At 42.0% G+C, this 15,929-nt stretch overlaps 1 protein-coding gene across 2 annotated transcripts in view; it reads right to left on the bottom strand.

Annotated features, from left to right (window-relative positions):
* LOC126327292 (galactoside 2-alpha-L-fucosyltransferase SEC1-like) overlaps positions 1 to 15,147 on the bottom strand; it is a 128,047-nt gene extending 112,900 nt beyond the window's left edge. Inside the window, exon 1 of one of the 2 annotated variants that reach the window (XM_049995875.1) lies at positions 14,718 to 15,147. The gene's annotated coding sequence lies outside the window, so the exon portion shown is untranslated. The remainder of the gene's footprint in view (positions 1 to 14,717) is intronic. The other variant, XM_049995876.1, reaches the window with a different exon arrangement.
* Between the last annotated feature and the right edge of the window lie 782 nt (positions 15,148 to 15,929).

Below are 15,929 nucleotides of genomic sequence, written 5' to 3'. Positions count from 1 at the left end.
TAACGGATAAAAACAACATGAACCCGAAAAAAGTCAAGCCATAAGTTTATGTAAACACTATCAACAATGTAAGATAAGAAGAGCTTAATTTTTCAAAGAACATCTCAACAGAATAGAAGGAGTGACCCATGAGGAAACTTTAGTTTCGATTTGAAAGCGCGTGGATTACTGCTAAGACTTGTGAATTCTTGTGTGGTAGTTCATTGAAAATGGATGCACCAGTCTACTGAACACATTTCTGCACAAGAGTTAAGGAAGTCCTACTCCAATAGAGGTTCGATTCCTAACGAGTATTAACTGAGCGAAAGCAGCTTATTCTTGGGACTAAGCTGATATTGTTAAAAAGAAACTACAGTAATATATATATATATTTGAAACGGCAATACAAACTAAACGAACAGCGATAGAAATACACCGTTTGTTGCAATATGCTTGGGACAACAGTACATTTTCAGGCAGACAAACTTTCGAAATTACAGTAGTTACAATTAATAACAGATGGCGCTGCGGTCTGGGAAACTATAGTACGATATTTTCCACATATCCACCATGCGTATCAATAATATGGCGTAGTCTCTGAATGAAATTACCTGAAACCTTTGACAACGTGTCTGGCGGAATGGCTTCACATGCAGATGAGATGTACTGCTTCAGCTGTTCAATTGTTTCTGGATTCTGGCGGTACACCTGGTCTTTCAAGTGTCCCCACAGAAAGAAGTCACAGGGGTTCATGTCTGGCGAATAGGGAGGCCAATCCACGCCGCCTCCTGTATGTTTCAGATAGCCCAAAGCAATCACACGATCATCGAAATATTCACTCAGGAAATTAAAGACGTCGGCCGTGCGATGTGGCCGGGCACCATCTTGCATAAACCACGAGGTGTTCGCAGTGTCGTCTAAGGCAGTTTGTACCGCCACAAATTCACGAACAATGTCCAGATAGCGTGATGCAGTAATCGTTTCGGATCTGAAAAATGGGCCAATGATTCCTTTGGAAGAAATGGCGGCCCAGACCAGTACTTTTTGAGGATGCAGGGACGATGGGACTGCAACATGGGGCTTTTCGGTTCCCCATATGCGCCAGTTCTGTTTATTGACGAAGCCGTCCTGGTAAAAGTAAGCTTCGTCAGTAAACCAAATGCTGCACACATGCATATCGCCGTCATCAATCCTGTGCACTATATCGTTAGCGAATGTGTCTCGTGCAGCAATGGTAGCGGAGCTGAGGGGTTGCCGCATTTCAATTTTGTATGGATAGAGGTGTAAACTCTGGCGCATGAGATGACACATGGACGTTGGCGTTATTTGGACCGCAGCTGCAACACGGCGAACTGAAACCCGAGGCCGCTGTTGGATCACCTGCTGCATTAGCTGCGCGTTGCCCTCTGTGGTTGCCGTATGCGGTCGCCCTACCTTTCCAGCACGTTCATCCGTCACGTTCCCAGTCCGTTGAAATTTTTCAAACAGATCCTTTATTGTATCGCTTTTCGGTCCTTTGGTTACATTAAACCTCCGTTGAAAACTTCGTCTTGTTGCAACCACACTGTGTTCTAGGCGGTGGAATTCCAACACCAGAAAAATCCTCTGTTCTAAGGAATAAACCATGTTGTCCACAGCACACTTGCACGTTGTGAACAGCACACGCTTATAGCAGAAAGACGACATACAGAATGGCGCAAGCACAGACTGCGTTGTCTTCTATATCTTTCACATCACTTGCAGCGCCATCTGTTGCTGAAAATTGTAACTACTGTAATTTCGAAAGTTTGTCCGCCTGAAAATGTACTGTTGTCCCAAGCACATTGCAACAAACGGTGTATTTCTATCCCTGCTCGTTTAGTTTTTATTGCCGTTTCAAATATACCGGTCATTTTTGAAACACCCTATATATATATATATATATATATATATATATATATATATATATATATATATATATTGAGAGGCCAATGTCAATACCCAGACTAGAGAACAGAGGTCGACAAGAGCTTCGCGAACCTAAGGTCACTTATTGCCCGAACCACCCGTTTCTGAGTCAAAAGTAGCCTTTTAGAATGGGAAGAGTTACCCCCAAAATACACGCATCTAAAAAAGTTTTGCATCACGCTGGTTCCCAGGACTCCTGTATATAGATGTTGACTGTGGATATTGAATCACTGAAACGGTCCCTTTGACTGTTCAGAGATGTCACTAAACCCGCGCAAAGATGTAAACAGCCATGCATGGGCAGCGTCTATTACAGGGAGGGGGTCCCACAGCCGACAAGGAAGGAGATGCACGGCTCATGTCTGTAGTTCAACCATGCCTAGACGGTCAGTACCGCGATTCCATAGCGTCCGCATTGTTACTTTGTGACAGGAAGGGCTCTCAACAAGAGAAGTGTCCTGGCGTCTCGGAGTGAACCAAAGCGACATTGTTGGGACATGGAAGAGATACAGAGACACAGGAACTGTCGATGACATGCCTCGCTCAGGCCGCCCAAGGGCTACTACTGCTGTGTATGACCGCTACCTATGGATTATGGCTCGGAGGAACACTGACAGCAACGTCACAATGTTGAATAATGCTTTTCACGCAGCCACAGAACATCGTGTTATGGCTCAAATTGTGCGCAATAGGCTGTACGATGCGCAACTTCACTCCCGATGTCCCTGACGAGGTTCATTTTTGCTACCACACCATGGATCGCGGTACAGATGGGCCCAATAACATGCCGAATGGGCCGCTAAGGATTGGCATCACGTTCTCTTCACCGATGAGTGTCGCATATCCTTTCACCCAGACAATCGTCGTAAACATGTTTGGAAGCAACCCGGTCAGGCTGAACGCCTTAGACACACTGTCCAGCGAGTGCAGCAAGGTGGAAGTTCCCTGCTGTCTTGGGGTGGCATTATGTGGGGCTGACGTACGCCGCTGGCGGTCATGAAAGGCGCCGTAACGGCTGCACGATACGTGAATGACATCCTCCGACCGATAGTGCAACCATATTGGTAGCATATTGGCGAGGCATTTGTCTTCCTGGACGACAATTCACGCCCCCATCGTGCACATCTTGTGAATGACGTCCTTCAGGACAGCGACATCGCTCGACTAGAGTTACCAATACACCCTCCAGATATGAACTCTATTGAACACACTTGGGACATTGAAAAGCGCTGTTTATGGACGACGTGACTCACCAACCACTCTGAGGGTCTATGCCGCATCGCCATTGAGGAGTGGGACTACTTGGACCAACAGTACCACGATGAACTTGTGAATAGTATGCCACGACGAATACAGGTATGCATCAATGCAAGAGTACGTGCTACTGGGTATTAGAGGTACCGGTGTGTACAGCAAACTGGACCACCACCTCTGAAGGTCTCGCTGTATGGTGGTACAACATGCAATGCGTGGCTTTCATGAGCAATAAAATGGGCGAAAATGATGTTTATGTTGATCTCTATTACAGTTTTCTGTATGGGTTTCGGAACTCTCGAAACCGAGACGGTGCAAAACTATTTGTGATATGTGTATAATAGCATCGGACACACGCGGATGAAAATAAGCAAAGTACACTCATTTTCGTGTCGAACGATCACTTACTTCAGATATCGTTGAATAGTAAAAATGGCAGCATAAAGTCTTTGAACAAGATCCTGAACGTGGGCTTTCCACAACAGTTTACTATCTATCTGAACACCTAGAAATCTGATCTCTTCAGTTTCAATAATCATATGTCCATTCTGTGAAATGGACACATCGAATTTTGTTGAATTGTGTGTTAGAAACTATAAAAACTGAGTCTTACTGTGATTTAGCGTTAGTTTATTTTCTGCAAGTAATGAACTTATGTCATGAACTGCACTATTTGAGCCAGTGTTGCACACAACATCCTTTGCTACCAAGCTAGTGTTATCAGCAAACAGAAATATTTTAGGGTTACCTGTAAAACTAGAGGGCATATCATTTATATAAATAAGGAGCAGGAACGGCCCCAACACTGATCCCTCGGACACACCCCCCCCCCCCCCCCCCCCCCACTCCTTTTGACTGTACCTCACCCAGACCCCACATCACAGCCAGTCTGAACACTGTGATTAATGACCTTTTGCTGTCAGTTGATAAAGTAAGTGGTGAACCAATTGAAAGCTACTCCCTATATTCCGTAACGGTGCTACTTCTGGAGCAATATTTTATTATCAACACGATCAAACCCCTTAGTTAAATCAGAAAATATACCTAGCGTTCGAAATCTTTTGTTTAACCCATCCATTACCTCACAAAGAAAAGAGAATATAGCATTTTCAGTAGTTAAACGACTTCTAAAACGTACTGTACATTTGTTAGCAAATTATGTGATATAAAATGATCAATTATCCGTACGCATAGCCTTTGCAATAATTTTAGCAAACACTGGCGGCATACCTTTCAATGCTAACATATCTCTCTCCATCAAGTAACACATGGAAACGATTATAAGACCCATGTTAACTTCTGTAAATGGGCATTAAGACAGGATACTCCAGATGTGTCACATCTTTTTAGTGGTATCACATGTACCTAACAAGGTCAGGTAAACGGCCGCAACCTGCACTATTGGTCTGTTGAAAATCTCCGTTGGCCTCGTCAGGTGGAACGTCTGCGTCCTTTGAGTGTAAACGTGTGGTGTGGAATCGTGCACCAGCAGCTCATATGCCCGTTTATTATAGACGGAACACTGAGCGCGCACAAGTATTGCACCCTCCTAAGAGACCATCTTCCACATTCCTCTACAGACGAGGAGCAACCTGGGAAACCAACATGATGGCTGTCCAGCCCATAGTGCACGAAGTACTTACAGCATGTCTTCGAGGATGGTTTCCACATCGTTGGATTGGACGTCGAGGACCTGTACCTTAGCCGGCCTAGTCGTCGGATTTGACGTCTGTAGACTTTTTTCTGTGCGGAAAGTTGAAGTCTACAACGACATACCATCTACATGCGTTGAAATGCAAGGACATTACTGCAGCCTGTTCGGACATCATCTGTGAAGTGCCAGTACGTGTGCACCAGTCTTTCCATATCAAGCTTGAAGTGAGTATTGCCACTGCCGGTAGTCGTTTTGAACATAATCTGTGATGGTCAGTTGTCTCGTTACTGGTCAGAATCTACATAACTACTTCATGCACTTGTGCTCTTCTGTAGTGTGTGCTACCACAGGCATTGTACAAGTATCGGTGTGGGAACTTTTCAAAATACGACAGATCGTAAACGACCCGCGCTAGAATCCTGAAACAAACACCACTGTCATTCTGATTTACCCTATTTTAATCTGTTAGTGTCAATAGGTATTGTTTCATTTTAAAAAAGTATGTGCACAAAAATACACTTTCTAAGTATTATTACAATCATAACCCTGGGTTCGGTGTGGGGCGGCGGAGGGGTGATGTGGACTGCGGTAGCCGTCGTGGGGTTGTGGACCACTGCGGCTGCGGCGGGGACGGAGCCTCTCCGTCGTTTCTAGGTCCCCGGTTAACATACAATAGAATTATTACACTCTGTTGGTTGGCTAACAATATGAGTCCCTGACCACCAATTCATTCTGTGAAAACCGCACGTCAATAGCACTTTCCATTTCCCCAATTTTGCGGTACAAGTCTTAGGTGGTTTATGCTGTATACTTTCCTAAACACGTCGCATGACCCAAACACTGTGGACCAACTACCAACTACCGGCATTCAATCTCACCGAAGGAAGTGGTCATGTTCTGACTCATCAGTGTGTGTTCTTTGAATTTTCTATATAGGTGTCTGCCTCATATTAGGCAACTTTCTTTATCTCCTTTTTAAGATAATTCAGCACACCTGTTGCGCACTATTGGTAGTCAAATGAAGTGATAACCTCGTCGCCTTTCGTAAGTACCTCCAGGGCTTCAGATGTGGACTGCGCGAAAAGTACAAGATATAAAAGAAAATGACATATCAGTTAGCAGAATATCTTTCCAAATTTCATTTCGTAAGACGAGCCGTGGGCGCTAAGGGGAAGACATGTCAGAACTTTTAGACAAATCATCCACTCTGTGTTATCGTATCGAATTAGTTCGCACTTGTTGGCAGACAATCCAATGAACAAATTTCCAAAACGGGGAACTGTCAAGCGTCCCCCAACAAATCGTGCCAGGCTTCAATAAGTAGCACGCTCGTATTGATGTTTGCCGTTTCACCAACTGTGCCCATATTGAGCACCTATAATGTGAGTTACAAACTTGGAGCGATGCTCTATCCACAGGTATGTGTTTATTTTCTATGTGTCTTTTACTTTTCTCACAGTTATCTTCGGAAACCTTAGAAGTACTATTGAATAACTCTGTACATACACTCCCAGTGTCCCATTCTGGCGTGAATCCAACACGTATTTTGATCAGTATTCCAGTTCACGCTGTACAATATTTGATTATGATTAACTGAGTAATAACTACTATTGGACTAATGAAATGAAGCCCGTAATTTGTTTTACGTACAACTGAGCCCAATTTCATATTCCTCTTCCTATACTCACATACTGTTAATCCCACATATTTATATGATGCGACTGATTTCAGTTGTGAGCAAAAACTACGTTACGTGATGTGCATGATTTTACGTTTCTCTAGACTTCATTTATTGACTTAAGTTTAAGTTAGGCTATGTTGACTCAGGCAATTTTCAATTACTATACAATTATCCAAGTAAAGATACTACACAATTCCTATACCATCAGCTACACAGTTAAAACACCAATTCCATAATGTTTAACTTGTATAAATCATAGTTCAACTATGTTAGTATAAATTATGTGTGAGTTAACAACGGAACACAAAAACTTGAAGATATGGAAAAGGAGAACTTGCAGTCAACGTAAATATTACATATAAAGTTACTTCTCCTTCCCATAATGACAATGTATCATACACTCGCATTTAGATCCATACTTACATAGTTATATTGAAAATATTAACAAAAGATTAGAGTGATTTACTAGAACGAAATGTTTTCTGTTGTGTCTCGAACAACGTCCAGGAGTGAAATAATATGGTAGAGGTACTATACACTGGCTGATCATTACGGAAAAAAAGGGATGAAACAACTACGCTCAGACGCAGTTACATCTATTTCTGGACATTTCTATTAGTAACTTTGACAATATACTAAATATTTTTGATGGGAAGACATCACCAGAGAGTCCTTAAACAAGGCTAAGACTTTATAGATTAGTAGATTCTATTCGAACCTAGTCTTGTTGGTAAAGGTAGAGAACATTTCTTTCGTTTTTCATGAAGACTTTAGTTTTTCAGCGCACGACAGATGGTCATTAATCTCCATACAGTTCGTATTAATGCGAAGTGTGAAAAATGTGAGGTAAAGAGTTACAAGCAGCAGGTATTTTCTGTGATTTGTCAGAGGCATTCGATTGTGTAAACCACAACATGCTTTTAAATAAATTAGAATGTTATGGTGTCACGGGCAGTGGTGCAAAATGGTTCAAGTCATACCTCGCTAACAGGAAACAAAGGGTGTCAGTGCAAGGGACTAGTGAATTAAGTCATCAATCATCATCAGAATGGGAAGAAATTACATGTGGTGTCCCACAAGGATCCATCTGAGTGCCATTGCTTTTTCTTGTGTACATTAATGATCTCTCATCAGTTACACTGCCAGAAGCAGAGTTCGTTTTGTTTGCAGATGACACGAGTATTACAATAAGTAGTATGTCGAGTGTAGTTCTAGAAAGATCTGCTAATGATATTTTCATGGATATTAATAAATGGTTTAAAGAAAACTCATTGACATTAAACTTTGAAAAGACTCACTACATGCAATCAGAACCTGTAAGAGATTTCCACCCAGCATATGCATAAAGTATGAAGAAGAGCAGATAGAAGAGGTTGACAGTCTTAAATTCCTGGGATTACAACTTGATAATAAATTCAATTGGGAGGAGCACACCACAGAACTGCAGAAACGCCTTAACAAATCTGTATTTGCAGTTCGAGTGTTAGCAGACATAGACGACATAAAAGTGAAAAAGCTTGCATACTTTGCCTACTTTCATTCCATAATGTCATATGGTATAATATTTTGGGGTAACTCTTAAAGTCAAACAAAAGTTTTCAGAGTCCAAAAGCGTGTAATACGTATTATTTGTGGAGTAAACTCACGGACGTCTTGTAGAAACCTCTTTAAAGAACTGGGTATACTAACTACTGCCTCTCAGTATATTTACTCCTTAATGAAATTTGTTCTATATCTCTTTTTCCAACAAACAGTTCAGTTCATACATACAATACCAGGAACAAAAATGATCTGCACAAGGACTTAAATGCACTTTAGTTCAAAAAGGGGTCCACTACTCAGGAACACTCATCTTCAATAATTTGCCAGCAAACATAAAAAATTTAGTTACACATAAAGATCAGTTTAAAAGGAGCCTCAAAGACTTACTAGTGGCCAACTCCTACTCCATTGACGATTTTTTTAATAGAAACAAATGATGTGTTGTATATCTTTATACTATTGTATTGTTAGTTACGTTTAATTAGTTCCAGGTTCTAGGTGACTGATGACCTTAGAAGTTAAGTCGCATAGTACTCAGAGCCATTTGAACCATTTGATAAAATGAATGAAATACTATGGTAGACATACTAGACACTTTCTGACCTTTAAGGAACAGGATGAGATATCTACTGTAATATGCACTTAAATCTACTTCCTTCACACACTTCTCTCTTTGTTGCCTGAAATGTAAAGCGAACTGCGCGAAAATTCTGCCATTGCCACTTCGCACCTTGTAAGCATTTCCTATAAGATCTCTTGCTGCATACCGAACGAAAGTTGCGTGTAAGATATTTACCAGACCGCTTACTGGATACCCTGCATTTGATACAAAGGACGAACAAACGAAGATATGTATGTACATCGATGTCTACAACATAACTTTTGTATGCATAACAGTAGAACTAAAGATTATTATACAGGTTGTAAGGAAATTTCGGTTACAAATTTCTAGACTTGTAGAGGGGACCGAGGAGAAAATATTTTGAATTGGAACTCAAGTCCCGAAACGTACCGTTTCCATGCTACAACCGTTTGAAAACATGTTGGTGACGCGACCACTTTTAGAAGCAGCTGATTAGGCGGGACCCAGTATACCACTTGTTATAAAATTTCACTCATTAACAGCAGCAGAAATTGCTCGTTTACTCGTTGACGGGTTCTCTTCAACGTGATGCAATCCGGCCTCTTCCAGTTCGAGTGTGCGGCGCCTCCTTGGAGCACCACAGTCACGCCTACTGACGGTGAAGGTACCCATTTCTCGAAGACATTGCGTAATTGTGACGAAAAGGGTATGCGATGGAGTCGGACGTTGTGAAGAACGATTTTGGTAAATGCGACGGGCAGTTCTTCCATTACCGTGAGCTTCGCCATTCATAAGGATCATGTCACTTTATTCTGCAAACGTATACTCAACCATGTTGCTCTAACACTCACAGACACGTGAATGAGACACGAACCTGGTTAGAGAGGTAGTGTAGACAAATGGCATCTGCTGATCTGAAGTAACCACCCCTACCGTGAGTATCTTGTTATATACCTGCCTAACGAACATGTTGTCAAACGGCTGTAGCACGGCAACGATACGTTTCCGGACATGGGTTGCTATTCAAAATATTATGTACTCACTGCCCTGCAATAGTCCTAGAAGTCTGTATTGGGAACTCCCGAACTCCGTGTATAAGAAGCATCTCCATATCAAATGACGCGCGTGTCAATTATAAAATCTCAACGATGTCAAAATCTATGTCTATCTAGAAAATATAGAACCCGTGAATATTTAAAATCTAATTATAGACATGCGTATGTGATATAGACTTATTAATGGAATAAAAATCTGCTTCATTTGTAATTTCTCTTTCTTATTGCACGACCAATAACAGAAGATCTTCAAGTGCCACCCAATAATTAACAAATGATGAACGTGTGGCAGTCGGAAGCGTAAGTGGAGAGGGATCAAATCCACAACAAACGACGCATGGGAGCTTAGTGACAGTAGGTTGGCCTTCTGCCCGACAGCGGACCGCAAACCAGACTAGTAGCCTGTGAAACGACAAAAAATGGGTTCAGTTGTGCAGGAAGAAGAGCTGTCCAAATGGAAACTGGAATCAACGTAGGCTAGTTACAGTAGGAATGATTATGTCGGTGAGAGAGGAGATGGGTGTCCAGAGATGTGATGTCCATTTCTGTAGCTCGGTAAGGGCGCACAAGAGGAAGCTGCAGAGGAGAGTTTGGCGGTACTGTTGTACAACGCTTCGCATTCGTCTTCGTAATATGGTGGTGCCGAAACCACCAATTGCCAAAAGTAATGGAATGAACAGCACGACCGCCAATAAAAGGTACGTTATAAGTCGATTGTTGCAACTCAATATTTTAGACCACGCTCGACAAAGCATTGGCAGAATATGTTAAAGCCATTACGTTATTAGAATCAAAGAGAACCACTTGTAGAAATGCGCGGCAACTCTGCGGAGTACTGGAGTTATTATTAGTTTGTTTTAGAGACTAAATGTTTGTCCAGCTAGATAAACATAGGAAACAAAATACGGTCAACTTAAATGGAAAATAAGCTGAGAAATTAACACAGCTACTTCCATACCTTCAGAAGTGGAATCTGCGTGGTATTAAATAATTTATCACGCAATATCAGTTAATGACAAAACTAACGACAGACAATTACCATCATACCAGTGTGATTTTTGTGTGAAAATAGACACACTGTAACAAATGTCAAGCGGCCTTATAGCTAAGGAAGACTACAAAATAAATGATAGCCCCGGACTTCCATCCATATCTGGGCAGGAATTACGAAGCGACAGCTGAATTGGCGATGGGTAAACTATCTTTGGTAGATAGTTCACTATTACGCGGCCGTTTTTAAGACCTATTTATTTTTACTCGTTAGTTCATTTTTTATCTAATTATTTAATACTGTATTAGAAATCTTCCAACCTTCAAAGCCGATTTTTCGAATTTTTGAGAATGCATCAGAGTGTTGTAGCAAACAGATGTGTGACCAACGACCTTCATATCCTGTACGTATGAAAAAATCGAGGATGGAAGATCAGTACGTAAAGGCCCTTTGTTAGATAAGTGTTGTACTATTTCCTAATACGAACTACAAAAAATTGGTGACCTGAGCCAAGCAAATGGTTCAAATGGCTCTGAGCACTATGGGACTTAACTGCTGATGTCATCAGTCCTCTAGCACTTAGAACTACTTAAACCTAACTAACCTAAGGACATCGCACACATCCATGCCCAAGGCAGGGTTCGAACCTGGGACCGTAGCGGTCGCGCGGTTCCAGACTGTAGCGCCTAGAACCGCTCGGAAGAAAAAATAAAAACACAAAAAAACGATGTCATCCAAGCCACAAGTGACATAGGTAAAGTGATTGATGTTGCTATTATTACCAAATTTTTATAGGTGTCCAGAAAGACAAAAGCAGCTGAATTTAGACTATTGCACGCTATATTTCAGTGGTGCAAGTGGAGCCATGGAAGTGGAAGAAAAGAAACTTTTTCCACGCTCTCATCTATGTTATGATGTACTGTACGTCAATTACTTAGGCGATGAAGACAGCTAAGTATATAATGAAGTTGTGGCAGCCAAATCGTATGGAGATGAGTAGAATGAAGAAACTTGAATGTGTGGCCTACGTGCAGAAGGAAATGGGGACCTGTCTTCAAAAACTGAAGTCATCAATGGGGAAAACTTGCCTTAGAGATGGGAAATACAAGCCATAAAGAGACTAAGGTTATAATGGTTTAGCAAATTAGGTAGAAGCGACGAAGAAAGCTGTATGAGCAGTGTATTTTCATACTGTCCAACTATGATTAAACTCAACGTGGAGAGTGGCCGGCAGCTGTAGAAAGCTGGTGAAAAATATAATCGTCGAAATAGTCTGCCTATTACAGTTATGTAGGCAGTGAAGCCGGTATTCATAGACTTGGCAAACACTTATCTACTTCTAAAGTGTTTGCATGGCAGGGCACAGAATACAAATGAGTCTGAACAATGTCATTTGGACTCGCTTACCCAAAAATGTTTATGTTTGGAGCGTATAACGTCATTTGTACTTTCAATAAAGGCAACATAAGTAAAGGTGAAATGCTGCAATCTATGGGATGAGAAGAAGGCTGTCGCACTGCTCAGGCAATGAGAAATTTGTGTAGAGAGGGACTAGGAAATGGAGAAAATAAGTTCCTACAGTAGGAATGCAAGACAAACTGAAAATGGTGTCAAGAGGAAATTACAGTTGGATGATGAAGAGGACCCTGATGATCCAGGCTGCTCAGCATTTTCCGTAATTTTTTTTCAATGCAAAATGTACATTTTCTCGCTTTCTACTCATTATGGAGAGATGTAAGTTCCAGGATATACTCAGACATGTGTGTTGCATCACCTGAAGCTGTTTTCAATGAGAATAAAGATGTTCTTCATATTTTATGAGGAAAACACGACTGAAATTGAAAGGAAAAATCAAGCTTAGAGAAAAAATGTATATCTTTCCCTATAAGAAATAATATTAAATTGCGGTAAGTTTAGCAGTTACACGAAGAATGTGTCTACGATCATTAAAAATTTCAAAACTTTTGCTTACACAGTTTCTGAGAATCTACCTTACACAGAACATAATTTTACATTGTCCAGATAGGACATTCCGTTTCGCCTTAAACACTGCCAGTGATAAATACACTGCTCCGCAAAACTAAAAGACGGCCTAGATAAAGTAACATAACATACTGACTACTCGGTGGAAAAGACAGGAGGGTTGCCTGTTGCCAGAGCTCTCCCGACCAGCCACAGCTACGATAATTTATCAACAAAGTTGATTAAACAGTATGCATCTGAAATTAGTGACATACTAAGTTATTTGTGTAACCAGTCTTATCAGTGGAGCACTTCCTGAGTGGTTGAAATGTGCTGAAGCTAAGCCGTTCTTTAAGAAAGGAGATAACGAAATACCATCAAACTTCCGTCCAATTTCACATTTATCCACAATCTCAAAATTTTTATAAAAGCTAATATACAGTCGCATTTTTAACCACCTGACAACTAATACAATGTAATTCAAGCCACAATTCTGATTTCTGATATTGAGAAGGTTGTTTGAAGATTTGACTGTGTAAAGCACAACAGCCCCTTACGAAAATTATAATATTGTGGTGTAACAGGAAATGCTGCAAAATGGTTGAAATCCTATATGTCTAATAGAAAACGCACGGTGTCAGTAGGAAAGGGACGTATATTAAGCTGCCAGGCATCGTCCAACTGGGAAACAACAGCACATAACCACTTCGTTCCCTCGGCCCACTCATGTAGACTTTCATTCATTATTTTTTTCTCCGTAAATAGGCGTCGTGTGTTAGTTTACAGTTGGTTATATGCAGGAATAGTTTACTTTTTCAAATCTAAAAGGTCTGTAAATGAACATTATGCCTAAATATTAGACTGAGAACCTCTGATTTTTACCTAACGTTGAGAATTAGTTCACATTTGTAAAAACTTCGTTCGTTATTAGGAAATAGTCAATTTTCTTAAGGTCCTCGTACGTGGGCCTCAGGTCATAATGAATATTTGCTAATTTCAATTCGGTCTTCGATATTTGAATTCTGAAATAACCCTTTTTTCTATACTCTACAGCAATTAACGAAATTTAACTGACGATCAATTAGAAGCTCTCCTTAATGACAGCAACACGGGATTATCTGGTTGAGAAGATGAATTCTGGCTTATGACTGAAGATTGTCTTTCTGTGCTTGATGAAACTGAATGGTTCAAAATGTTCAAATGTGTGTGAAATCCTGTGGGACTTAACTGCTAAGGTCATCAGTCCCTAAGCTTACACACTACTTAACTTAAATTATCCTAATGACAAACACACACACACACACCCATACCCGAGGGAGGACTCGAACCTCCGCCGGCACCAGCCGCACAGCCAAACTGAATGGTAAACAATAAGAACGCCATGGTGCAGTGCCAGTAGGTAGGAGATCTGTATAGCGCATTCCTCTAACACTGAAGATGTAGATAATGTGAACAAAACGCTAGGAGCAGCAGTATTGCAACTAATTTCAGAAGTAGATTTTACAGCGTTGGCCAAATACACAAATTTTTTGAGGCCAGAAATGCCTCAAAAGACAGGAAACGTGGCTGCAGTTCCAAGTTAAGAGGCATAGGCGTCAACTTTGTAAAGTATTTATGTATTGGCAAATTATTACTTGCCAGAAATTATTGTATCATCATTGTTTTCATCTTTTTATGAAGTTGCTAGAGAGCGTCAACAAAAACCTATGTTGGAAGTGATACAATGTATTCTAAGATGGAATGCACGATTGTTTTGTAATCACTCCCCTTAGTAGAGTGATTGCATTTCTCCAGCACCTTACCAATGAACCGAGGTCTGTCGCTAGCCTTACCTACGATGGAGCCTTCGTGGTCATTCCATTTTATATTCCCACAAATTGTTGCACCCAGGAACTTATACGAGGTGACTGATTCCAATAGAGTCACTGATACTGTATAGTGCAGTACGTTCTTGCGAAGTGTACAATTTTACATTTGTGACCATCAAAATCAGGAGCCAGTCTTCGAAATCTGGACCTGATAATTGTGTATCAACATGCACACGAATGAAATGGGTGAAGGTTAATTACCTTGCTTGCCGTCTGTAGCCTGGCGGTGTAGAGGCGCCTTCCTCCGCGGCCACTGCACTGTGATGCAGAGGCGCGTTGTGCTGCGGTCACAGTACTCCGACTGCTGACGCAGCTGCTGCCTGCAGCGCGGCGCGTGCAGAACTAACCGCAAGTCGCGCTGCGGTGCGGTGCGAGCGGGCCGCGCGATGCTCGCTTGTTGCGTAATCACCGGCGGCTGGAAGACATCGCGGGTGGGGGTCGCACTACACTCGCTAGAATGGTCGTGAGTCAGCGGACTACCGCGGCGGACTGACAGCCTGTGGCAAGTAGAGCGCGACCCACTCCGAACGGAGTTGCTACCGGCACGCCGGGATGCAGCCTGCGGCCGAGCGTCACTGCGAAAGCAGGAAATGTGGTCAGCCGGCGCGCGAGCGAACCGCGCGCCTCTGCTGAACAAGCGGGGACCTAGGGAGGTAGACAAGTTGTGTTCCGAGATAACAGGCAGGAAATCAGGCGTTTCTGCCTTCCCCTGGCTCTGTCACAACCAAAGGCACGCTGCTGTCCTGCCTCAAACCTTTGAATTTGTGAAAATACGACAGTAAATCAAAGGGGTTATGTGGGTGGGATTCCAATTCGGTTTTGCAGAGAGTACTCTACTACATTGGCTCCTTACTTAGCTTGCATTTATCGCGAATCTCTTGCCCAACGTAAAGTCACGAGCGACTGGAAAAAGTGCAGGTGACGCCTGATACAGGGTGTTACAAGAAGGTACGGCCAAACTTTCAGGAAACATTCCTCAAACACAAAGAAAGAAAATATGTTATGAGGACATGTGTCCGGAAACGCTTACTTTCCATGTTAGAGCTCATTTTATTACTTCTCTTCCAATCACATTAATCATGGAACGGAAACACACAGCAACAGAACGTACCAGCGTTACTTCAAACACTTTGTTACAGGAAATGTTCAAAATGTCCTCCGTTAGCGAGGATACAAGCATCCACCCTCCGTCGCATGGAATCCCTGAAGCCCTGATGCAGCCCTGGAGAATGGCGTATTATTATACAGCCGTCCACAATACGAGTACGAAGAGTCTCTACATTTGGTACCGGGGTTGCGTAGACAAGAGCTTTCAAATTCCCCCATAAATGAAAGTCAAGAGGCTTGAGCTCAGGAGAGCGTGGAGGCCATGGAATTGGTCCGCTTCTACCAATCCATCGGTCACCCGGTCAC

This window comes from Schistocerca gregaria, chromosome 2 (genome assembly GCF_023897955.1).
Source record: "Schistocerca gregaria isolate iqSchGreg1 chromosome 2, iqSchGreg1.2, whole genome shotgun sequence".
NCBI classification, from domain to species: Eukaryota; Metazoa; Arthropoda; class Insecta; order Orthoptera; family Acrididae; genus Schistocerca; species Schistocerca gregaria.
The sequence above is the reverse complement of the archived record's forward strand: the minus strand, read 5'-3'. Positions and strand labels throughout refer to the sequence as shown.